This window comes from Calliphora vicina, chromosome 4, assembly GCF_958450345.1.
Source record: "Calliphora vicina chromosome 4, idCalVici1.1, whole genome shotgun sequence".
In the NCBI taxonomy this organism is placed as follows: Eukaryota; Metazoa; Arthropoda; class Insecta; order Diptera; family Calliphoridae; genus Calliphora; species Calliphora vicina.
This window is the reverse complement of record NC_088783.1, coordinates 61772528-61796302: the sequence shown is the minus strand read 5'-3', so window position 1 is coordinate 61796302 and position 23775 is coordinate 61772528. Positions and strand designations below refer to the sequence as shown.

General features: G+C 28.9%; 1 protein-coding gene and 13 non-coding genes across 17 annotated transcripts in view; 13 read left to right on the top strand and 1 right to left on the bottom strand.

Moving 5' to 3' along the window:
• The window catches only part of LOC135957764 (phospholipid-transporting ATPase ABCA3-like), a 76602-nt gene that overhangs the window by 13942 nt on the left and 38885 nt on the right, over nucleotides 1-23775 (top strand). For 3 of the 4 annotated variants that reach the window (XM_065508565.1, XM_065508562.1, XM_065508564.1), the window contains exon 1: nucleotides 19452-19816. The exons of the other annotated variant lie outside the window; for it this stretch is intronic. The gene's annotated coding sequence lies outside the window, so the exon portion shown is untranslated. Of the gene's footprint in view, nucleotides 1-19451; nucleotides 19817-23775 lie in introns of those variants that run through there. 4 annotated transcript variants of the gene reach the window in all.
• On the bottom strand, nucleotides 5968-6061 carry TRNAY-GUA (transfer RNA tyrosine (anticodon GUA)). The gene is made up of 2 exons: nucleotides 6025-6061; nucleotides 5968-6003 (listed from the first exon to the last, which is right to left on the bottom strand). It is a non-coding gene; the product is annotated as a tRNA-Tyr (tRNA).
• Nucleotides 6510-6606, top strand: TRNAY-GUA (transfer RNA tyrosine (anticodon GUA)). The gene is made up of 2 exons: nucleotides 6510-6546; nucleotides 6571-6606. It is a non-coding gene; the product is annotated as a tRNA-Tyr (tRNA).
• On the top strand, nucleotides 8528-8622 carry TRNAY-GUA (transfer RNA tyrosine (anticodon GUA)). Its single transcript has 2 exons — nucleotides 8528-8564; nucleotides 8587-8622. It is a non-coding gene; the product is annotated as a tRNA-Tyr (tRNA).
• On the top strand, nucleotides 9252-9346 carry TRNAY-GUA (transfer RNA tyrosine (anticodon GUA)). Its single transcript has 2 exons — nucleotides 9252-9288; nucleotides 9311-9346. It is a non-coding gene; the product is annotated as a tRNA-Tyr (tRNA).
• Nucleotides 9526-9620, top strand: TRNAY-GUA (transfer RNA tyrosine (anticodon GUA)). Its single transcript has 2 exons — nucleotides 9526-9562; nucleotides 9585-9620. It is a non-coding gene; the product is annotated as a tRNA-Tyr (tRNA).
• Nucleotides 9786-9879, top strand: TRNAY-GUA (transfer RNA tyrosine (anticodon GUA)). Its single transcript has 2 exons — nucleotides 9786-9822; nucleotides 9844-9879. It is a non-coding gene; the product is annotated as a tRNA-Tyr (tRNA).
• On the top strand, nucleotides 10290-10383 carry TRNAY-GUA (transfer RNA tyrosine (anticodon GUA)). Its single transcript has 2 exons — nucleotides 10290-10326; nucleotides 10348-10383. It is a non-coding gene; the product is annotated as a tRNA-Tyr (tRNA).
• Nucleotides 10689-10782, top strand: TRNAY-GUA (transfer RNA tyrosine (anticodon GUA)). Its single transcript has 2 exons — nucleotides 10689-10725; nucleotides 10747-10782. It is a non-coding gene; the product is annotated as a tRNA-Tyr (tRNA).
• Nucleotides 11068-11164, top strand: TRNAY-GUA (transfer RNA tyrosine (anticodon GUA)). The gene is made up of 2 exons: nucleotides 11068-11104; nucleotides 11129-11164. It is a non-coding gene; the product is annotated as a tRNA-Tyr (tRNA).
• On the top strand, nucleotides 11793-11888 carry TRNAY-GUA (transfer RNA tyrosine (anticodon GUA)). Its single transcript has 2 exons — nucleotides 11793-11829; nucleotides 11853-11888. It is a non-coding gene; the product is annotated as a tRNA-Tyr (tRNA).
• Nucleotides 12189-12283, top strand: TRNAY-GUA (transfer RNA tyrosine (anticodon GUA)). Its single transcript has 2 exons — nucleotides 12189-12225; nucleotides 12248-12283. It is a non-coding gene; the product is annotated as a tRNA-Tyr (tRNA).
• Nucleotides 12612-12705, top strand: TRNAY-GUA (transfer RNA tyrosine (anticodon GUA)). The gene is made up of 2 exons: nucleotides 12612-12648; nucleotides 12670-12705. It is a non-coding gene; the product is annotated as a tRNA-Tyr (tRNA).
• Nucleotides 13990-14083, top strand: TRNAY-GUA (transfer RNA tyrosine (anticodon GUA)). The gene is made up of 2 exons: nucleotides 13990-14026; nucleotides 14048-14083. It is a non-coding gene; the product is annotated as a tRNA-Tyr (tRNA).

Sequence of the window (23775 nt, the reverse complement as noted above, 5' to 3'; positions counted from 1 at the left end):
CAAGTGCGCTGCCTCAAAGTATGGCTGCGTACTCTTTTGAAAACTCGGTGGAGTTTTAAGCACCTTTTGGGTGCTAAAGGCGAACTTGCACTTAATGTCAATGAAGTAAAGCGCATGCTGTGCAAATCGATAGCAGGATCTATCGTGTATTATAATTTAGGCCTTTGCCTAAGGTGGGTAAATACTGGCCGATCGTAAATTTTATTTGTCAAATGAATTTACTATCTTCCCATTGCAGAATTAATTAAACGAGACTTGCTAGATATATTAGTTTTAGTACCAGCGAAAAATGGAACTAGAGTCGTAGGTGAATTTGAACACTATATAGAGCTTAAAACACTGGTAAGTTGTTTGTATAACAATCGTATGTTTGATAAATATTAACAAAAAAAGTAGAGCATAGACTTTTGGAATTTCAAGTGGGCCACTTTTACTTCTGCCTTAATTTGATGATTAATTGATATTTGATAATACCAATATTATACTAATTAACTGGAGTGCTTAAGTAAATGGAAATATCAAAAGTATTATTGAGAAATCTGTTTTGTAAGTTATCCACAGAACACCAGAATAAATAATTTTCTAGCATCTCGATATAAGTAGATTGCTCGAAGGGTGGAACAAAGGGTTCCACATTGGAGTAAACTATTCTTGAAATGTGGAGAAAATTATAAAATTTGGTTAGAATTTCCTCAATGAATCCTATGAATTTTGTCTTTAATGTAATGGAAATTTATATTAAAATTCGATCAACGTAGCACTTCATTGGTTTAATGAAACATGTTTCATTAAACCTATAGCGATGAAATGTTTCATCAAATCAATGAATGTTTTACATTGATTAAATGAAATATAATTCATTGGAAATATGAATATTTGTCATTAATTTAAATAAAATTATTTAATTATTGGCTGTATGACTTAAAAGTGCGGGATTTTTTAAAATGTTTTGCATTTATTTTGAAACATTTGTACGATATAAATTTATTTAAAGTATTGGCCATTGTTAGCTATGACCTTTTCCCATCATTCTGGCAGCAAATGGATTCCGAGCCTAAAGAACTGGAGCTCTGGAGCTTTTGAGGCCAAGAACGAATCAAGCCAATTTCGGATACTCTGTTCCAAAGTGAAGCGTATCCCAGGTAGAACGTTCTGATTAGATCGAAACAAATAGTAGTCAGACGGGGCATGCTCTGGATTATAAAGCGGGTGAGGCAAAACATCCGAACCACTTATTTCTAAAAAGTGTTTAACAGGTATTGTAACAAGTGGAAGAGCGCTGCCATGATGGAATATTACGCTTTCATGTCTGGCCGCATATTCTGGGCGATTTTCCACCAATGCTAGCTTTAAACGAATCAGCTGAGTTCGGTACAGGTTATCTGTGATGGTCTGGCCAGATTTCTGCAGCTAATAATATATAGGAACCTTTTGCTCCCACCAAATACAGAGCATTACCTTAGCGCCATGGATATTTGGCGCCCTTTTGATTTGGGTTATCGTAATGGTTCCATTTTTCGGTAAGGGTTCGGTGCAAAAATGATTTTCGGTTATAGCGTTCAAACATCATTTCGGACATGCAAAATCGTCCTTCAAGGTTTCTTGGTTTCTATTCGTATGGTACCCACTTTCCCTATTTTTCGATAAATCATGCTGCTCGCAATCGTTTTGCTTGAGTAGCCCCCAATGATTTTGCAAGTTCTTGTTGAGTTTAAAAACAATCTTAATTTTTTTGGCTGGCCTGGGCGATCTTGATAATCAGAGTCAAAATCACCACTTCTAAACCGAACAAACCATCTGTCATACGTTGAAACCGAAGGTACACATTCACCATAAGCTTTGGTGAGCAATCGGTATGCTTCAGCGGCACTTTCTTTCAAATTAAAGAAGTAAAGCAAAACTTACAGCATACGACGCCTTGTTGACAGATATGTACCCTTCAAAATGACATATAAGTTATTAAAAACAAAAACCGCATTCAAAATATACGCCATCTATTGTAAATCCCTCATTTTTTAAGTCACACACCTAATACTTCTCTGACTCGATCTAAAGGAATCAATATATATGTAGATATACATATTTGGTAACTAATTCTGTTGTGTATTTAATATATTTATCTTCCAGAATATTTAAATAATTGGCGCAGATTACACCTTTACTGATACTCCTACGTCTAAATAACAGGATTAAGGCCTTTGTAGGGGACAGAGCATGGAATTAATTAAATTTATGATTAATTATCGAAAAGAACTCCGATGCAACTGGAACAATCGCAATGGAAATTGATTTTAAAACTATTTAAAACTGTAGTTCCTACAGTCACCTGAGTCGGAGTCTAAAAAAGTTTTGTTCAATAATTTAGAAAAGCAATAAAACTCCCATGTAACCGAAGTGAAATTAGAATCAACCGACACAACTGCATCAACCTAAGTGATTAACAGATAAATATCTCGATTAAGGCCTTCATAGGGGCATAATTAAAAACTGTCAGCCATTCATTATTTTAAAACATTCCCATAAAACTAATTATTTAGCTTTATTTATAAACTTTTTTAACTGGAATTCTTTCACTGTTGAACTTATTCATACAAGAATTCATTCAATCCTTGAATTATAAAATTTTTGTTAATTAAAATTTGAATTTCAAATATATAATACAAATTGAATAAAGTATTTTTTAAGTTTTTACAAAATGAATTAAGAAACATTTTCTTACGCTAATTTTTAATTGATACAAACTTATTCTTCTAAATGTAAATACTAATAAAATTAGTAATAAAAATAATCTATTATAATATAAAAATGAATGTATGCCAGTTTATTTATTTATTTGTTTGTTGGTCTGTGACTTATAGGAGCCTAAACTACACTACCGATCCTCATGAAATTTTTACCGTATGCTTCTCTATTTTCGGAAAGAACAATATGCTACTTCTTATTTTGAAATTTCAAGTGGCACACCCACTTCCCACACAAATTAAATAGTTATTATAGAATGTCTGGTGAACTAAAACTTCGCGGAATTTACTTCGGTACCATTTGGCTGAAAATGGGCGCAGTTGGATAAATGGGCGTGGCACCACCCATACAAAGTAAATAGTTATTTTTTGAATATTTGCAGACTTATAATTGTAACAGTCTTCAATCTTTAAAGTTTAAACGAACTAATTTATTATCAGTGCATGAAGTCTAACCAAAAATGGGACGGATCGTAACAGGGGATGTGGCACATCCCATACAAAGTAAATAGTTATTTTCGAATATTTGGAGAAGTATAATCGTAAAAGTATCTAAACTTTGTATGAATGAATTTCTTATCACTGTACGGAGTTTTGCTGAAAATGGGCAGTATTGGATTAGTGGGCGTGGCACCTATCATGCTAGTATTTAATAAAGATAAATTAGTATAATTTCTATATTTATAAATAGATTCACTTGCTGTTAATATTAAAGAAAATGTATGGTTCAATACGGAATTAATTCTATAATGATTTATCAAAAGAAATAATTCAATACGTTTGAAGTACTAAAGAATTAAGCATATAATTTAACTCTTAATGAATGCTTTGAGTTTAAAAATTGAATTAAGAATTAATTCATTAAACACTTTTAATTATCTAAAACGCACTTAATTCTCAAGTGCAGTATAAACTAGTCAAATAAACCTCATTCTATCTCGTGATGATCTTGAACCATATTGTCGATAAACTCATTTGGTTGATTTCAACTCATTTTCGAATAAATTCTTACACAGTAGAGCCGATAGCTAAAATGGTAAAAAATAATGAGCCATTCTAGGGAGACAAAATTAAATATTTTGGAAAACTATGAAGCTAGACTTATGAATTTTGGTACATATATTTTTAATAAATAGAAGTGTGAACAATATTTTCATTTTGAAATTCCATTATTATAGCTATAATTCTTTATTTCTAACTTTAATATTTTGTTATCATATAAATGCATATGAGTTTATTTATCACCACTTCTGTTCTGTACCCATAAAACTACTAGACTTTTATCAATATACTACGTTTACGTACTGGGTTTATGATGAGAAGGCACATGCTCAGTACTTGTGATCGCATGAATATACCTATATTAAGTAATAACTAATTAAGTTCTAAATTATAATAATAAAACATAAGTAACAAATAACTGAATATTTGCTCTATACTTTTCTATACCAGATAATGTTTAATAAACTGATTTAAGAACATAAATAAACTATAAGTTTCTTTCACAACTAATTAAAGAATATTAAGTAATTTGATACAACTTAATCGCGTTCTCTTAAATTGTAAATGTATTATTAGCATACTGTATTTCTAGAAGATCTAAAATCGTTGGTTTTTAATATTTTGAATATCTTTCAATGAAGGTTCTTCTATGTTAGTTAAAATTTCTAAATGCACATTGTTTTCTAGGTAATACCGTAGTCGGTAATGCAGTGACAAAAATATATCATTATGACAATACGACATGATAGGATATACCTTGTGAATCCACAAATAATATATCAAAGTTTTAGAAATGGTTCCTTATGGTCAACATAACATATGCCATTAAATTCAGCCTTATTAATGCGCCAGGAGTCATGGAAAATTGGATATTTCGGATGCGCGCCATGTTATATTACATACATAATGGTATCGATAGGCCTTTCGAACTATTATTTTATTTAAATTTAAAGATAGTAAGCGCTTAATGAAATACACTTTAGATATCGAATTCGATTTAGCGAAGTCCATATGTAAGTTCAAATAATTTTCCAACAAACCAGAGATATATGAACGATCTCTTCTAGTTTATTTAAAACAACCACAGTGATATATTTGAGTTTAAAATAACTTACGGACATGAATGATACATTAAAATAAATCTGACAGAAAAATGTTGTAGATTACATCAGCTAAAACAACCGATAAATAGACGAGATATGTTTCAAGCTAAATCAGAAAAATCGGTCAATAAATGAACGAGATGTAAACAAAAATCCGATAATCCGAGTTTTTAACCAAACACCTGTTTTCAACCAAATAAAACCGGTTTGGAAACAAGAAATAGTCACTGGGAGCTAAATCCGGACGTGCAAGAGGTAGCATTTCGTAGCCTAATTCATGGATTATTCCCATGGAAACTGCACATGCGGCTGACATCTTGTGGGAAGCTTTCTCATACCCAAGTGATCATTCAAAATTCTAACCACTGAGACATGTGTGATACCTGAGGCTTCCACAATCTCTCGCACTTTTAATCTCAGATCGGCCAACACCATATAATGATTGTTTTCAAACGTTTAGGGTGTACGGCCACAACGAAATTCAGTAAACCAGTATTTTACCATTGAAATTGATGGTGCAAAGTTCCAATAGTATTTATAAAGCTTGGCCTTTATTTGATTGATGGTTTTCTTCTGCAATAAATAATGCTTAATGAACAGATGAAATTCACTTTTTTCAATTTCTCCTCAAGTCTCGAGGTATTCCATCAATGGCTGTCAAACACAAACTAAATGACGGATCTTGTTAAAATTTTTGACAGGAGTCAACTGACGACAGCCTGACGACATTTTTGAGTCATCCTAAAAAATTAAGGGTTTATAAAATTCGAAATAATCGAATATAGCACCCAAAATAAATAGAACTACAAATTTATTTGTACAAAGATATTTATAAACAAACCTTTTCAACTAAAGCGAATTATTTTTCTTAAACATCTGATTTTTCCTGAAATTTATTTTAATTTTTCACATAAACTAAGTTTTTCATTAATAACAATTTATTTTTTTAAAAAATTTTAAAAATCTTTACCACACTTTAATTTTGTACATACGAATGTCTTTAAACAATATTTTTCTTTTATACTATTTATTTAATCATTGATTATTTCCAAATTAATAAAAATATATTTTTTAATTACTAAATAAAAAAGTAAATTTAAAAAAAAATAAAAAAAATTGAATCCTTCGAACCGGATTTGAACCAGTGACCTATGGATTTCTACTCATTTTGCAATACTCTACAGTCCACCGCTCTACCAACTGAGCTATCGAAGGTATAGAAAAGCCACGCACAAATAAAGCAACAATAACCCACCACAATATTTGTTAGTGTAAGAGAAAAAGAGAAATCTAAAAATAGACCAACAACACTTTGCTAACATATCAACAACAACAAAAACATTATTGTCTACAAAAGTTGTTATCATTTTTACAGTTTATGTTAATGCTCTCTGCAAATCAAATCAATGGGATTGAACTAGATTTACAAAAACAACTAACCACAATAAATTAAACACAACAATACATAAATACATATAAATTTCAAAACAATAAGTGCGTTTGTTAAAAGACATAACAAAATCTATAAATAAATTCAAAATAAAAGTGAAAGGTAGACATAAAAATACGAGTATTAAATTTTAAATTTGTTAAAGTGTTAATTTTTCATAAATAAACAGTTATTTTTTTATTTTAAATTTAGTGCATTTTAGCTAAAACTATACCTTCGATAGCTCAGTTGGTAGAGCGGTGGACTGTAGAGTTTGCAAACGCATAGAGTAGAAATCCATAGGTCACTGGTTCAAATCCGGTTCGAAGGATTCTTTTTTTGCTGAAAATTAAAGTGAAAATCAAAAAATGCAGTCAATGAAACTTAGTGGGTCTTAAAATAAATGACCAATGACTTATTTCAAAAAGAAGTTAAGAATTTGGAATCTTTCCATGGCCATTTTATGGATTATTTTCCCTTTACAAAAAGGTAGAGACTTGGAATTTGGACTGTAGGTTCCCTTCTCCCTACGTAGATCAACTAAGAAAATATTTTCAGAATTTTGGGGGTACAACCTGGTAAATTCGGTAAACTAATACAGATAACGAAAATATTAAAAATGCATCTTTATCTATTTAAAAATTAGCAGTCAGGTGTTTGGTACCTTTATGAAATTCGAACCCTTTTGGGAATAAAACGAGTAATAGCTAGGTTTTGGTACTTTTTTTGGAACCCATATATCTTTGGAACCAATAAACATAGAAATAAATTTTAAAATGTATTCTTTACTGCTCATAAAAAAGTACCAAATATGAATTTGGTACTTTTTGGAAATTGTATTATTTACTGCTCAAAAATACCAAATATGAATTTGGTACTTTTTGGAAATTGGAAAATTGTATTTATTTTCGGCACTCTTTTCATAGAGCTCTCATTATGATACTAAAATTTATTTGAATAAAATTAGTATCATCACAATTTGAACAAAAATAGTACCAAAAAAGGGTAAAAACGGGAAAAGTACATTTTATCCGAAATTATTAAGTCAATTTTGATAAAATTTTAAACACTGTTTCCTCCTTCCTCCAGTCATACATAAATGAACTAACAGGTTGCTATTTGGAATTCGAGTGAATAGGAATCGGGGAAAGCAGTTCTGTACTTTTTTAAAACATGTCTTTCTTGAGAAAATGAGTACCGGCAGAGACACTCAGTGTCACACCAAAAAAAAAAAGACATAATGGAGTATTTTTATATTTCAAACTTGATGGTTGTTCAAAAAGAGAAATTGGTACTTTTTCTCTTAATGGTACTTTTTAATATTTTAAAACATGTACATATTTAACATATCGACATAAAAGTTAGTGAAGTGAGAAAAAAGTGATATGCTTCTGATTGAAGTAAGAGTAGAGGTATTAAGGTACAATAAAGAGTAAACAAATAGTACTTTTTCGTTCCTCTAATGGTACTTTTGGAATTTTCTATAATAATTGACCTAGAAACATGAAATTGAGCATATATGGTACGAAGTGAGTTAGAATCCAGTGTCCCCCTTTTATGGTGCTTTTTCCCTTACTCTAATGGTATTTTTTGAATAATTTTTAATAATGAAATTTGACACACATGATCCTCAATGAGTTAGAAGCCACAAAAATGAGAATTATAGGACCTTTTTTCAAATAAAAATACTTTTTGAATATTGGTCCCAAAAATATGAAATTCAGCATATTCATGGTTCTGAGTGTATAATAAACCAAAGGGGGTGATAATTGGTACTGTTTCTTTATTCGAATAGTATTTTTTCTAATATTTTATAATAATGAACATAGAATCATGAATTTAGACACTCATAATCCGAAATGAATTAGAATCAACAAATGAGGAATTAATGGTACTTTTCGATGATCGTCCTTTTTTCATTTGGGCCACTATTTACCGACTTATAACCACGTTTATATTTAAGGTAATTTTCATATGAAAAATTGATTTGGGTTTGAAATTAAAGTGATCACAGATTATCGTACTACTTCCAATTGTATTTTCCGACTTATAGTTTTTACATTTTCATTTTACTACGATTGGACGGCGAAGAGCACCGTGTTAGCTAGTTCCTATATAAAATGTTAAAAGCTCACATCATTAAGTTACACCTGTAGCCTATAATCGCACCTGATCCTATTTGTATATCTGTTACTTTTTTGTTCAATTAAGTACGAAATATTTTCTAATTTTACTTATATTTCAATCACACACCTTCGATAGCTCAGTTGGTAGAGCGGTGGACTGTAGAGTTTAACAAACCTGAGTAGAAATCCATAGGTCACTGGTTCAAATCCGGTTCGAAGGATTAAATTTTTATTAAGTTAAACTAAAATTTATTAAAAGAAATAAATAACAAAATTCGGTCAAAAGTGGAATTAATTCCGTAATTTGCTTCTTCACAAAAAGTAAAACGACAATTTCTTTCGGAACGAAACCACTTTCAGTTTTCAAAGTTTGATATTTGTTTGTGTTTATTTGATTTTCTTAAAATTTTAATTCATTTCTGTAAAAGGCTGTCAAATTAAAATTTGAAATACAGAATTATTAAATATTTTTTAAATTCACAAATTACACGGAATCTGAAGAACCTAAAAATAAATCGATTGGAATAAAAACTACGGAATTGAAACCATTCCGAACGAAATGTGTGACAGGCCTGTATATATCATTGTATCACGCGGATTTTTTATTCATGATTGGGCTAATTATTGTATAATAAATAGGGATTACGAAATAGTATCATTGCAATTAAAATATGTTGAGGAAATTTTGGGATCTTAAAAAAAATTTCATTAAAATTTAATTTGAAGAATGAAAATTTGAGAATTATAATTGAAATTTAAGTAGAGAATCAAGCTTAAACGATAAATATATTTTTAAATTAATTTACATGGTATTAACTTAATATAACTATTTAATTTTAATAACATTATACCTTCGATAGCTCAGTTGGTAGAGCGGTGGACTGTAGCGTTTAACAAATTTGAGTAGAAATCCATAGGTCACTGGTTCAAATCCGGTTCGAAGGATTAATTTTTTTGTTAAAACTGCAAAAATTTAGAAATAAAACTATTTATCACTGTGATATGCAAAATATATACAAAGATATTATCCCCGCATAAATTGTTTTGAATTTTATTTTATTATAAATAAAAAATATGTATGTTGTTTTAGTTTAAATTAAGTATTTAACACTTATGTTTTCATACCTTCGATAGCTCAGTTGGTAGAGCGGTGGACTGTAGAGTTTAACAAATCTGAGTAGAAATCCATAGGTCACTGGTTCAAATCCGGTTCGAAGGATTGATTTTTTTGTAAAACAGAAAAAAATTAATTCTCTTAAGAAATATCACTGTGATATTATCAAAAGAAAAATATCATTCCTTTAATTGTTTTAAATTTTTTTTTATTAAAAAAAAATATTTTAAACTTATTTAAAGTATATTGTTCAGAATTTATGCTTGTATACCTTCGATAGCTCAGTTGGTAGAGCGGTGGACTGTAGAGTTAACAAATCTGAGTAGAAATCCATAGGTCACTGGTTCAAATCCGGTTCGAAGGATTACATTTTTTATTATTGACGACGACAGTATAATATAATGTAACAACAAAAATATCTATTATCAAAATTTCCTAATCTAAATCGTTTCAAATATGGCAGATTTAGCCATAATTTAAATTTAATTATAAACTTGAACAAAATTATTACAAACTGTAAATTCATGTAAACACATACCTTCGATAGCTCAGTTGGTAGAGCGGTGGACTGTAGTGTTGTAACATGATGTAAAGTAGAAATCCATAGGTCACTGGTTCAAATCCGGTTCGAAGGATTAATTTTTTTTTTATGTTTATTATTTTTTATGCAAATATTCATTTCAAAATCATAATAAAGTAATTGAAAATCAGTTCAAAGTTTTTTTTTTCATAACGAATATTTTTTGAATGAATTTTTGCGCTCAAATTGCAGCACCTTCGATAGCTCAGTTGGTAGAGCGGTGGACTGTAGAGTAAACAAATCTGAGTAGAAATCCATAGGTCGCTGGTTCAAATCCGGCTCGAAGGATTAGATTTTTATAAAAATCTCTAATATAAAATCTTTGTATATGTTTTCGTATAATGAAAATTATAGGAGAGATCGGTTTATAAATAAGTGCTTTGGACCTTGGTGGACAAGACCATTCATTTACCTATCAATACAAGTTAATCTTGAAAGCAAAAATGCAAATGCATTGAAGATATTCAAATTTTATTGAACCCTTAATCCGAGATTATACTCCGTTTTCCTTAGTAACTACACCTGCTACTTTATTTGAAAAGTTATAAATTGATTTTTGCCATGTTTAAGTCGAAACTACGTTTCTATATAAACCTTCGATAGCTCAGTTGGTAGAGCGGTGGACTGTAGAGTAAACAAATCTGAGTAGAAATCCATAGGTCGCTGGTTCAAATCCGGCTCGAAGGAGTTTAATTTTTATTTATAAAATCTTGAAATCTAATCTTAATTGAATGAAGAGCAAGTTAAATAAAAATGCACTTAAAAGTGATGACGTTTCTTCCAGTCACTTTCGATAATATTATCCTTGATCTAAATTTGATTCAAAAGATTTGCATTTTTTCAAAGACATTTGATTTAATCGCGTTTCCAAAAATTTGCATTTTTTCAAAGACTGAATAAAATTAAGGAAAAAAATATGGTTTTAAATCTTTTAATATTTTTCATTAAGTTGTGAATAAGGTATTCTAAATACCTTCGATAGCTCAGTTGGTAGAGCGGTGGACTGTAGAGTTATCAAATCTGACGAGTAGAAATCCATAGGTCGCTGGTTCAAATCCGGCTCGAAGGATTAAATTTTTATAAGATTTAAACAAAATAAAGATATTCACAAAAATAAATTCAGCTGAAATATGGGAAAAAAAATCAGATCTTATGTTATAGAAAATATATAACAATTCCCCGATATTTAGCGATATAATCACCCCTATCGGCAATAACATGTGAAATTTTGTTCCCAAGAAATATCCATTTCCCTCGAAGGGAAAATTGCTATCGGGAATATCATGATGAACTTTACATTCACAATAGTTGATTTTGTTCGTAACAGCTGTTTATTGTTTACAAAATTCCATCTAAAAATTTCACAACAAGGGAAATTTTTTTCACTTGAACAAAGTTGATGAACGAAAAAAGGAAAAGGGAAACTATTTCATGTGAAATGTTGATTCGCGATAGGGGTAAATATGTATAATATGCAAATAGTATGATTTGGGTGGAGGAAGAGGTCAAGTCAAATTAATTGCTTTGACCTTCTCTATAAATTGAAGCATGATAAATAGTTTATTATTGAAAATATATTGCCGAAATTATGAACCAAATCTACTTAATATTTTGATGTCTTTTAAATAAACCTTACTTTAAAAATATGTAAGTGAATTTAAGCCACATTTAATTCAAAAATGCAATCGATATTTATACCTTCGATAGCTCAGTTGGTAGAGCGGTGGACTGTAGAAGAATATTAATATGAAGTAGATATCCATAGGTCGCTGGTTCAAATCCGGCTCGAAGGATTCGATTTTTATAAAAATCTCTAATATAAAATCTTTGTATATGTTTTTGTATAATAAAAATTATAGGAGATATCGGTTTATAAATAAGTGCTTCGGACCTTGTTAGACAAGAGCCCATTATCTATCAATGCAAGTTAATATTGAAAGCAAAAATGCATATGCATTCAAGATATTCTAATTTTATTGAACCCTTAGTCCGAGATTATACTCCGTTTTCCTTAGTAATTATACCTGCTACTTTATTTGAAGAGTTATAAATTGAATTTTGCCATGTTTAAGTTGAAACTTCGTTTTTATATACCTTCGATAGCTCAGTTGGTAGAGCGGTGGACTGTAGAGTTTAACGAATCTGAGTAGAAATCCATAGGTCGCTGGTTCAAATCCGGCTCGAAGGATTCGATTTTTATAAAAATCTGTAAAGTCTTTATATATGTTCCGAATAATAAAGATTAAGATATGATGGATGTGTCTCGTTTGTAAATACAATAACATAATATGTACCTTATAGATAGCAGACCATTATCAGTGCATACAAAAACAAAACCTGACCGAAGTACGAATTTCGTGATAAAACTAAATTGTATTTCAAATAATTCTAGCTCTTGTTTTTGAACTCTTAATCTCAGATTTAAATCCGTATTCGTTAAGAACTATGATTTTATTTATTTCAAGAAGTATAACTTGATTTTAGACAGATTTAACCTAAAATTAGGATTTCGTATACCTTCGATAGCTCAGTTGGTAGAGCGGTGGACTGTAGAGTTATCAAATCCGAGTAGAAATCCATAGGTCGCTGGTTCAAATCCGGCTCGAAGGATTAGTATTTTACTAGACTAGTATACCCATAATCATTTTGTCTGTATGTGGAAATCAACTTTCCGAAGCCCTCAAATAACTTACATACATAATGGATTCATCAATATATAAAATATAGCTATCTAAATCAAGAAAATCGGCCCCTAAATGGCAGATATACATATAAACATAAAACCGAGACACCTTGATGTGTTCACCTACTTTTCACACACATTTTTTTATCAGCAAAATTTTTATACAGTTTGTTATTCCGATTGTAATTTCTACATTTTTCGGAATCAATACCGTCTGAAATTCACTTGGAAATTTCTGAAATACAATTGGAAATGTTGTCGTTAGATTTAAAGGTTTTACTGGAAATTGTTTCGGAAATCAATATTATTTATACAATTGAATGTTTTTTTACGATTTCTAACTGAAACATTTTAATTTAACTTAAGCAGAATAATTTTTATTAAAAACTATTTTGTTATAATTTCATCATTGTCATAAACAGGGAAACCAAAATATGCAAATGCATGTTTTTTCTGGTGAGTCTAATGAGCACATTGATAAGATATTTACACGTTTCAGAACTATTTAAGAATTTTGGCATCGATTTGTTAGTGCATATTTTTCCCTTAAATGCATATTTTTGCATATATTTGTTTTAGGAGCATATTTATGTCATATTTTTGAGTTTTTAGAGCATATTTTACTGTTTAATAGCATATTTTGACTTTATCAAAAACAAATTTTGTCCTACTTATTTTTCGCTGTTGTGTTACAGGTTTTTACTTGTTTTGTTTTAAATTTAAAATTGAAAAATAGATGGCTTTTTTTTAAATATAAAATTTTAGTTTTAATTCAAAGTTAACCGTTCTAAGTGTTAAAGAAATATTGTCTTTTAAATTTGCTCCTATTACATCAGTTGATGTCGAAAGAATATTTTATTTATTGGTTAAAAATTATGTAAAAGTTTGTTTTTTTAAGAGCATATTTTTTAAATTATAAGAGCATATTTTAAAGTTTTTACTGCATATTTAAAGCGCTTATTTCCAGTTTCCCTGGTCATAAAGTTCGGAATATAGGGCCAATTTTAGTAATAAATATTCACTATTTTCCAAAATGTTGTTTATTTTTTTGTATGGAAAATTGTGGAATTATTTGTGAAATCTTATTTAAAAATTAAGAAAAATTTTAATCTAGGAATTATTAAAATGTTTCACTCAACATAAAGAAATCTTCGGACCTTAATATGGATATTTGCATTATTAAATTAGTTTTTTTCAATGCTTAAATAACACCTTCGATAGCTCAGTTGGTAGAGCGGTGGACTGTAGAGTTAACAAAAATGAGTAGAAATCCATAGGTCGCTGGTTCAAATCCGGCTCGAAGGATTCTTTTTTTTTTTCTTAAATATTTTTTTTAATACCGCTATACATTTATTGTTAATTTAATCTCTTAAACTACCTTTTTTATTAGTGTGTAAATTAAAAAAAAGTGTGCCATTTATGATGATTTATAACTTTAGTCAGTTAAAAAATGTATTGAATAATCTATTTTGATAAGATTGCTTAATGCAACCAGATAGTTTATTTAAAAAAAAAACTAAAGTGCAACGTAATTAATATTCATATTGGACTAATGGCCCTAGTTATTATTAGTATCTTTTTATACCCTCCACTATTAAAAATATTGAATGATGGTATATATAAGTTTGTCATTCCGTGTGTAACATTGAGAAATATTTATGTGAGACCCAACAAAGTATATATTTTCTTGATCATTATGAAATTGTCCGTCTGACCGTCTGTCAGGTTGTCTATGTAAAAAATTCGTTAACGAAATTAATGAAATTTATAGCAAAATGTTAATAATTTTTCTAAGCGTTTAATAATCATATTGAAAATCAGTAAAATCGGGTTAATAGAACCACAGTTCTGGACTAAAACATGAAACAATCTCAAACAAATTATCAAACGTTTTATATAATATATCTTCTGCATAAATTTGTCTTTCCAACAAAATATAAAATACTAATACATAACTCAAAAACCCATTATCCGATCCATAAATCAGCGCTAACCCGCAATAATTCGTATAATATTTAGATGCAGGGTATTTAATCTTCGACACTGCCAAATATAGTAAGTAGTCTAATTTATTTTGTTTATTTTCCGCAATAAAAGTAAACAAACGCTGAATCATCATTTAGTCATACGTCGGCCGCTTTATCGGTAATTGTTGAAAAATCGATAACATCTTTTGGTCTACGAATAGTTTAAGTGTTTTTTTTTATATTTTTACAACTTAAAATTTTTATGCTTGGACAATTAGGCACGTGATAGTTAGATAATTGTTTAATACATACTAAAGTATGGAAGAATAAGACAATAGCTTAGAAGAGAAAAGTGCTAAGTCCTGATTTTAGACACATTAAGATTTTAAAACAAATTGATATGAAAAAAAATACTTTATTTGCTTGAATAACTTTTATTTATTTTGTATTTCATCTTGAGTTTTAATTTGACATGTTTGTAAATACAATTCTGAAAGCTTATCTGAGAATAAACACACTCAAATTGACAGGTTATCCCACATCGATTCAAGTCCCCAGTCGACCTATATCTTTATATAGGCAGCTGGAAAACTTAGCCATCATTTGATATGTGACTAAGTAAGAACCATTGACTTCTATTGAATAAAAAATATTGTTTGAAAAGGTTAAAACTTTTCAAAACGTTTGGTTTATTTCCTTTAAATAAACCGGATACTTTTGATTGCAAATAAAAGCCGTTTAGTAGTTTGAAAATTGTAACAACTCTTTATTTATTCAAATGTACAACAACAGAGTTAAATAGTCACTCAATGTTTTTTATACACGTTTATAAATTCGCAGAAATACAGGCACACTTTATAATGTACACGAATTCACTTGAAAAACACAACACACTTTAAGGCACTCAGTTGATGTTTATTCGAAAAGCGTCTCTGATAAACTCACTCACGACTGCAACCTCTGCCACTATTTATAACACTGCCATCTGCACTCTAGATTGTTCTTTAACTGTCAAAATTCGAATATTCTAGATCTTACTAATACATACGCCATCTGTGGTGTACTTTCTACAATGTTCTTTAACTGAATATTCGAATTCGAATACAGCGTTGCCAACTTTCGATCAAAGCAACTGAAAGCTTTTATTTAATAATGCCCGTAGATATGTTACAGTTTGCTATTACAGCACTGTTATTTGAAAGCATTATGCTACTTTTAAATCAGCCCTTAAAATCGTTATATTTGAATTCAAGTACAATTTCGTAACAATATAAACAAACTTTAGTATATAAGTTTGTCACTCCGTTTGTAATTTCCACAATATAATTTTCCGACCCAATAAAATATATATATTCTGGATCCTTATAGAGAGCGGAGTCGATTAAGCCATATCCGTCTGTCTGTCTGTCCGTCTGTCTGTTGAAATCAATTTTCGGAAGCCCCCAGATATCTTCGGGATCCAAATCTTCAATAATTCTGTCAGACATGCTTTCGAGAAGTTTCCTATTTAAAATCAGCAAAATCGGTCCACAAATGGCTGCGATATGAGTAAAAAACCAGGACATCCTGGACAATATTGATATCTAATGATAGATATATAAGACCATAGTAAGTTGGACTTAAAATGGGTCAAAATCGGAAAAAATATTTTTTAAACCGAATTTTTTTTTCACCAAAAATTTTTTTTTAAATTTAAAAAAAAAAATTTTAAAATTAAAAAAATAACAATTCGAAAAAAAATATTTTTCCAAAAAATGAAAAAAATAAATTTTGTTTAACTAAAAATATTTAAAATTTGTATTTTGAAGTATAATTTGGTGAAGGGTATAAGATTCGGCACAGCCGAATATAGCTCTCTTACTTGTTTATTATTAAAAAGTGCAATATTTTTGAAGGTGGCATATTTTTAAATCTAATTGAGATATTGACTTAAATTTTTTTCTAAGACCAAAAATTTACTTATCTAAACAAAAAAATTAAATCGGAATAAATGTGGATCAAATTGTTCCTAATATTTGCCATCCTATTAAAATTTTGATAAAAATTTCAGTTTTAGAAACTCAATAAATATTTAATATGCAGAGACCGAAAATAACGGGTTCACTTTCATTTCAATGGTAAATCCTCATTCGCAGCCATTGAAAAATAATTTTTTGTGATATATCACTGAGAGAGTGATTTATTTGAGAACATTTTAGGTTTGGGGTTGAGAGAAACAGAAAAGAAACAAACACAAATAATCTTAATGAGTGATTTATAATTTATTTTTTTCGTAAAGGTCAGCTTGTGACTTTTATTTGCGAACATGAAAAATAAATCGCAAAATTTTAAAAAAAAAATTCTCATTTCGGTTACTCAGACTTCATTACTTCATACTTCATATTATTTTTTATATAATTTGTTAAAAATTACCAATAATATGTTATTGTATGAACAAGAACAAATGAATTGTTTATCTCACACCAAACCATTAAAAAACAACAAAAACGAATAAAGGTCATACCAAACTGTTTAAATAAAAATCATTTTATAACTGTTATTTTCAGTGATTTATTTTTATCACACAAATTTAAATCACAATTTGGGTTTTTTGGTATATGGACGAGTTATTTTCGATCTCTGGTAATATGTAATAAAATCTTTATTTATTAACAGATCTTAATGAAATTTTCAACGTCATTATTAATAAGAAGGTTGAAAAAAACTTGTCAAAAGGTCAAAGGGAACCCAGCAATTCCTAAAAATTGCAGCGGAAATCACAAAATTGGTATTTTTTACAGTTTTGTGCATGGGGTTCACATTTCCTTCTGGGCTAAGAAAATACTTTGGGGATAAATAGGGAACACATCATGGTTTCTAAAGCTGCTTTCTGTTTTTTGAGCCCAAAATTGAAATTTTGATAAAAAAATAGGTCAAATTCCGAAGGTCGTAGGGGCGACATATTCGAAAAATTTGACATGTTTTTGATACCAAAATGTTCTGCGTAAAGATACCTTACAGTAAAATATAAAATTGTTACATGTTCTTAAAGAAAGTTTATTTTTACTAAAAAAAGAGTTAGGACACCTTTTCGCCCAAAAAAATAAACTATTTTTTGAATATTTAAATTGAAAATCTTTATTTTTCGATCCATAATTGATATTGCTCTGAAATCTTTTGTATATTATTCGAAATTTAGTTGTCTAACTAACAAAAAAAAATTCGACTCCATTCGGTTCAAAAGTACGCCCTATATTTTTAAAAAAGCGAACCAAGTTATGGCAAAAATTTAAAATTTTAAAAATAGGTAAAATTACGAAGGGCGTAGGGGCGACATATTCGAAAAATTTTATACCAACATGTTCTCCGTAAAGATACCATACAGAAAAATATAAAATTTTTATATGTTCTTAAATAAAGTTTATTTTTAATAATAAAAGAGTTAAGACACCTTTTCGCCCAAAAAACAGCAAAAATCAACTATTTTTTTGAATATTTAAATGGAAAATCTTTATTTTTTGGATCCATAATTGGTATTGCTCTGAAATCTTTTGTATATTATTAGCAAGTTAGTTGTCTAACTAACAAAAATTCGACTCCATTCGGTTCAAAAGTACGACCTATATTTTTAAAAAATCGGACCAAGGTATGGCAAAATTTTATAATTTCAATTTTAAAATTAATATAACTCTATTTTTTCAAGACCTAGCCGAGCGCTTTCCAAAAATATAAAAATCTTTGGAATCGGATGGGAAACAAAAAAATTGCACATGTTTAACAATGTTACATGTTGAAGGTACCCTACTTTGAGCCTCCACAGCGACGCCCCTGGATAATTTTTGAGGACCATTTTAATAATTTAAACTCGAATACTCCTTGGCTACGTCCATGTCAAATTTTATTTCGATCGGAGCAGCCGTTTAGAAATGCCAGATTTATTTCCAAAAAAATTTGGTTCTGCCCCACTGTGCAATGCGAGAAGTTTGCGAAAAAGAGACGGCCTGAGTACCCTTAAGCGATAATGGCAGTGGCGTGAGACCTTTTCTCCAGCCAGAGCTGAATTACGGCTCTATATTCATCTCAAACGATGTACAGATATCATCCCTAGTTTAGAAGATTTGCCCTCGACTCCACTGAGTGTTAATTATTTGGTCTAAATACTTCAGAGTCAACCTAACTGTCATAGCAGTGCAATTAAAAATAGCTCATAATAGTTGCTATTTTTTTTAATTAAAGAAAATACTTTATAAATATACTACCACAATATATTGAACCTTTGATAAAGAAATTATCGTAAACTAAAAAAAACTTTGCTGGGAGCAGAAAAACATTCGCCTAATGTCACGAGTAAAAGAAAAATTTTACAATATTTACTCGTACACAAGTATGTAGGTACTCAGCTAAATTTCCCATTCCCCAACAATAATTATTTATTTATTTTTATATATTTTGGAAAGAAATATTTAACAAGTGTAAGTTCGTTGTCGTACACTCATGTTTTACAACTTGTTCCTTGTACAAACCAACATATTTCAATACCAAACAACACGAGCTAATTTCGCATTACTTCTTATCGCAATGCGAAATAAATTTCGTTTGTTATCAAGCTTTAAACAAATAATAGCTGACAAAAAAAATACTAATAACTATTGATTAGAGCAGTTTCGACCATTTGAAAAATATAACTGAAAGAGTTTATCAATAAATTTACTCAGTTACGAGTTAAATAAGCTACGAAGCGTTTCAGTTTTAAACGGAATAAAACTAAACGGGTTAAAAAAATAGTGTAAAGAAAAGCACTATTTAGTGCCAGGACATTTATAACGATTAACTAAGCGTTTTGTAAACGCTAAATCAATTTAATCGCGCGGAATATACATAAATTGTCCAATTTCAAAGAAATATTCATTTAATATTGTTTCAATATTATATGTTCATATACATATATAATATACAAATACAATAATTAGTCATTTAACTAATTATTTGTTTAATTGTGCTTAATAACTACAACAAAAAAACCCAAATAATTAACAAATCATTTGATTTGCTGTAGATTGAAGTGTTAGATATTAAAACAACCTAAAATATAGTAAGTACTTGTATTAGTATTTATAAAAGAAAAGACTTTATGAAATTAAAGTGTTTGGAATTTTGAATAATTATTGTAATTGATGGAAATTTTTCATGACATACTGTCATTTTAACCAATTTCCTTATCAAATAATTTGATACAATAGAATTACAATATGACGGAATAGGAATGTGCTCAAATTTTGAAAATTGGTTGGACAATTTATTTGAGAATAAACTCAAAAAAGGATAAGGTCAAGGACCTCTTAATCATAACAGCGATTTAAATTTGGTGGATGTCAGGAATAATTAAGTTCATGGCAATAATTTGGTCAATAGCTAATTGTACCACATGTAATACGATCTGCCAAAATTTTATGTAGAAGAGTACGAATAGGATAGTAGAAATCTTCGACAATCCCGGGGCACGAACTTTATAAAACTCTACAATTAAAAATTTCATTTCAGGTTCCTGTCGATTTATGAGAAGCAACCGACAGAAAAAAGAGAGAGTCCGTGCGACTGTTGAGCTAACTGCTTGATATTTTAACTCTTTGCGGTTGAGTGGTCACTTTACTAACCACCTTTTCTATAGTCATTAAAACATAGTTTATTGACATCTATTGCCATTTTGTTAAACAATTATATTTTTTCACGTCGTCGTTTATAATTTTTTGAAAAACTTTGCCGTCAGGGTGCTCTGGTTATATTAATATGAAAATATTGTAAAAAACTGTTTTTTAAGAGACTTTCACGGTGGTTAGTAAATATCGGTCCATATTGGTCCATGTACACCCCCCCCCCCCCGGAATACTGTTTGATCAGTCATATATAGTTTTTGCGGCAATCATGATAAAAGGTTGAAAGGTTGGCCGTGTGGAACATTGAACGAAATATGTATTAAAAGGAATTCAAAGTATACATCACTATTAATATTAATCAACAAGAACGAAACGTTAAGCATAGTCCTTCAGCTTTTAAGAGTAAGTCATTTAGTAAGCCCCAATCTATGATAATAAGAAGTTAGATTTATTGCGGGATGCCAATGCAAAATTTCGAAGACAACAGAAGAAATTGTTTTTTTTATAGAGTTGATAAAATCAATATTAGCATTGTAACTATAAAGCATCCCAAACAACTAATTCCAAATGTTGTCCAACCAATACAAAATTGGCATCAATAAAGCTGCTCCTATAAAATCTCATATGTTTGCATTTAAGCTCCATTAGATTTACATTGCACCAATTATACAAATTTTCAATATCATGTTGTAAGTGTAAATGTATCTATCTGATCGTTTAAAAGGTTTAATACATTTGGCAGATCATTTATAAATAAAGAAAAAAGAGCTGGTCCGAGATTGCTTTCTTGTGTTACTCCAGCCAGATCTTTAATAGGTTTGGATAAGCAGTAATTTTTATAAAATACATTTTGTTCACTATTATTTAGATAAAACTTAATCCAACATAGGCTATTTGGAGAAAGGCTCAGCATATACATATAACTTATTAAGGAAAAGCTTATGATTCACTTAAACAAATAGAGTACCATTTTTTAAATCATTTCTTTTGACGACTCTGGCCTAAATGTATTTTTGTAATAAAACCAATTGACATTCAGAGAAAATACGGATACAAATTTATCAATATCGATTCAGAATATATTTGAGGGATTTCATGTCAAGTGAACAAACTTTTAAAACCAATGTCTATCGATCGGAATGAAAGGTTAGTCCTATTGGATATTAATTTAGACATAATTTTTTAACAAGATCGATCAAGAAGTCTCTGAATTATAGGGGGTCAAAATTTGAAATTTGACAAATTAAAAAAAATAAAAAATAAAAAAAAATTGGAATAGGAAGCGGGATGATAGTTGGATGTCTATTTTGTTACTAAAGACATTCAATTTTTGACTTTTTTGCAAAATCATGAGTGTCAAGGGTATATATAAGTTTGTCATTCCGTTTGTAATTTAATTTTCCATTTGCGAACCCACAAAGTATATGTATATATTCTGGATCGTTGTAGATAGCGAAGTCGATATAGCCATATCCGTCTGTCCGTCTGTATGTTGCAATCAACTTTCCCTAGCCCCCAAATAACTTACATACATGATTCATACATCAATATATTGGGAATTCTTCCGGCTCGGTTGTTATTTAAAGTCGACAAAATCGGCCCACAAATGTCTGAGATATAAGGAAAAAATCGGGAAAACTGGGATTTTTGATCTATATCTGGATTACTAAGTCATTAATATAGACAATATGGATATTTTATGATAGATATTTCAAAGTACATTGCAACGATGTATATTAGGCTATAATAAGTTGGACCTAAAATGGGGCAAAATCGGGAAAAATATTTTTTAAACCGAATTTTTTTTTTTCAACAAAAAAATTTTATTTGTCAAAAATTCCTTTTTTAAAAATTAAAAAAAATATTTTTTAAAAATTAAAAAAAATATTTTTTAAAAATTAAAAAAAATATTTTTTAAAAATTAAAAAAAATATTTTTTAAACATTAAAAAAAATATTTTTTAATAATTAAAAAAAATTAAAAAAAAAATTGGAAAAAACTTTTTATAAAAAATTAAAAAATTTGGGACAAATTTTGCAAATAATTTTATAAACGTAAGCATTTTTTTCTTGCGCATAAATATCATGAGATTAACTTATGTCATGAACTTGACTTACATGTCATGATTTTTTTAATTTAATTTACATTAATTTATTTTGTCTTGCTGCACATTATCAGACCATAATTTAATTTACAAAATTTCCATTTAATTTATTTTGACATAAATTGTTTGACTTTTGCGGAAGTTAAAAAACAAGTGATCTTCAAAATAATAATGATCTGTTGTCCATAAATGAATTATAGCTACAATCGTCACCTAAAATGCAAAATAACGTAACATCACTTTTCATAAGTTTATAGGAGAAGAAAAAAACGATATAAAATGAAAACTACTTGAGATATTGAAACAAAATTTTCAAATTTGAATTACAAGGACTCTAGAAATATATTTTATGAAAAAAAATTATTTTTTCAAAGCACACTTTAAGATATGTGGCTTACGTTTTTTTTGAATTGTTATTTTCTGAAACAAAAAAACGTATCATCAATATAAATTTTTATGAAAAAATATAAATATTTTTTTTATTTTAAATAAAAGCAGTTTATATATTTAAAAATGTATATATACATTTTTAATTTTATTATTTTTTTTTTATATTAATTACTAACAACTACTTTTTTAAACTAAAAAATGTTCTTCATTAAATTTTCATTAAGACTGCAAAAAATATTCAATTGCAACAAATTTATTAAAAAATAATATGGATACTATCTAAAATAAGGTAAAAACGATTTATTAATTAATTACTCAAAGCGTATACATTATTTTGTTCAAGAAAATCATATACTTGATGATACTTTAGTTTAAAATTTGGTTATAACTTGGTTATTTTTGATAGTAAAAGTTTAAAATTGTGTACACATATGTAATATGATGTAGTGTATCGTAATCAATACTAAAATCAAAAACAAAATTAAAAAAAAATAAATAAATAAACATAAATAACTCTTGACATAAAAGTGATAATTTACATATTTATATATATTTTTTGTAGATCTTATCAGGACTATTTATATTTTAAATATTAGCTCATTCGGATCATAAATAGATTTTTTGTGATTTTTTTTTAAAAAAATGAGAGACCCAAGGTGGCGTGTAATTTTGCTAATTAATCGTAAAGAGCTTTATTTACAACTTTGGTGATACCCACTGATTTTTTCCAGCAAAAATTTTCGTCGAATATTTTAATTCTTAAATGTCCTTTTTGGAAGGACTTTTTTTCATTTTCTCGAAAAAGGGTCAAATTGACCCCTAAGGAGAGGAGCTAGAGGGTTAAGATCTTCCACAAAAATGATCCCCATAAAATTCCACAATATAACTCTGACCATAAGAATT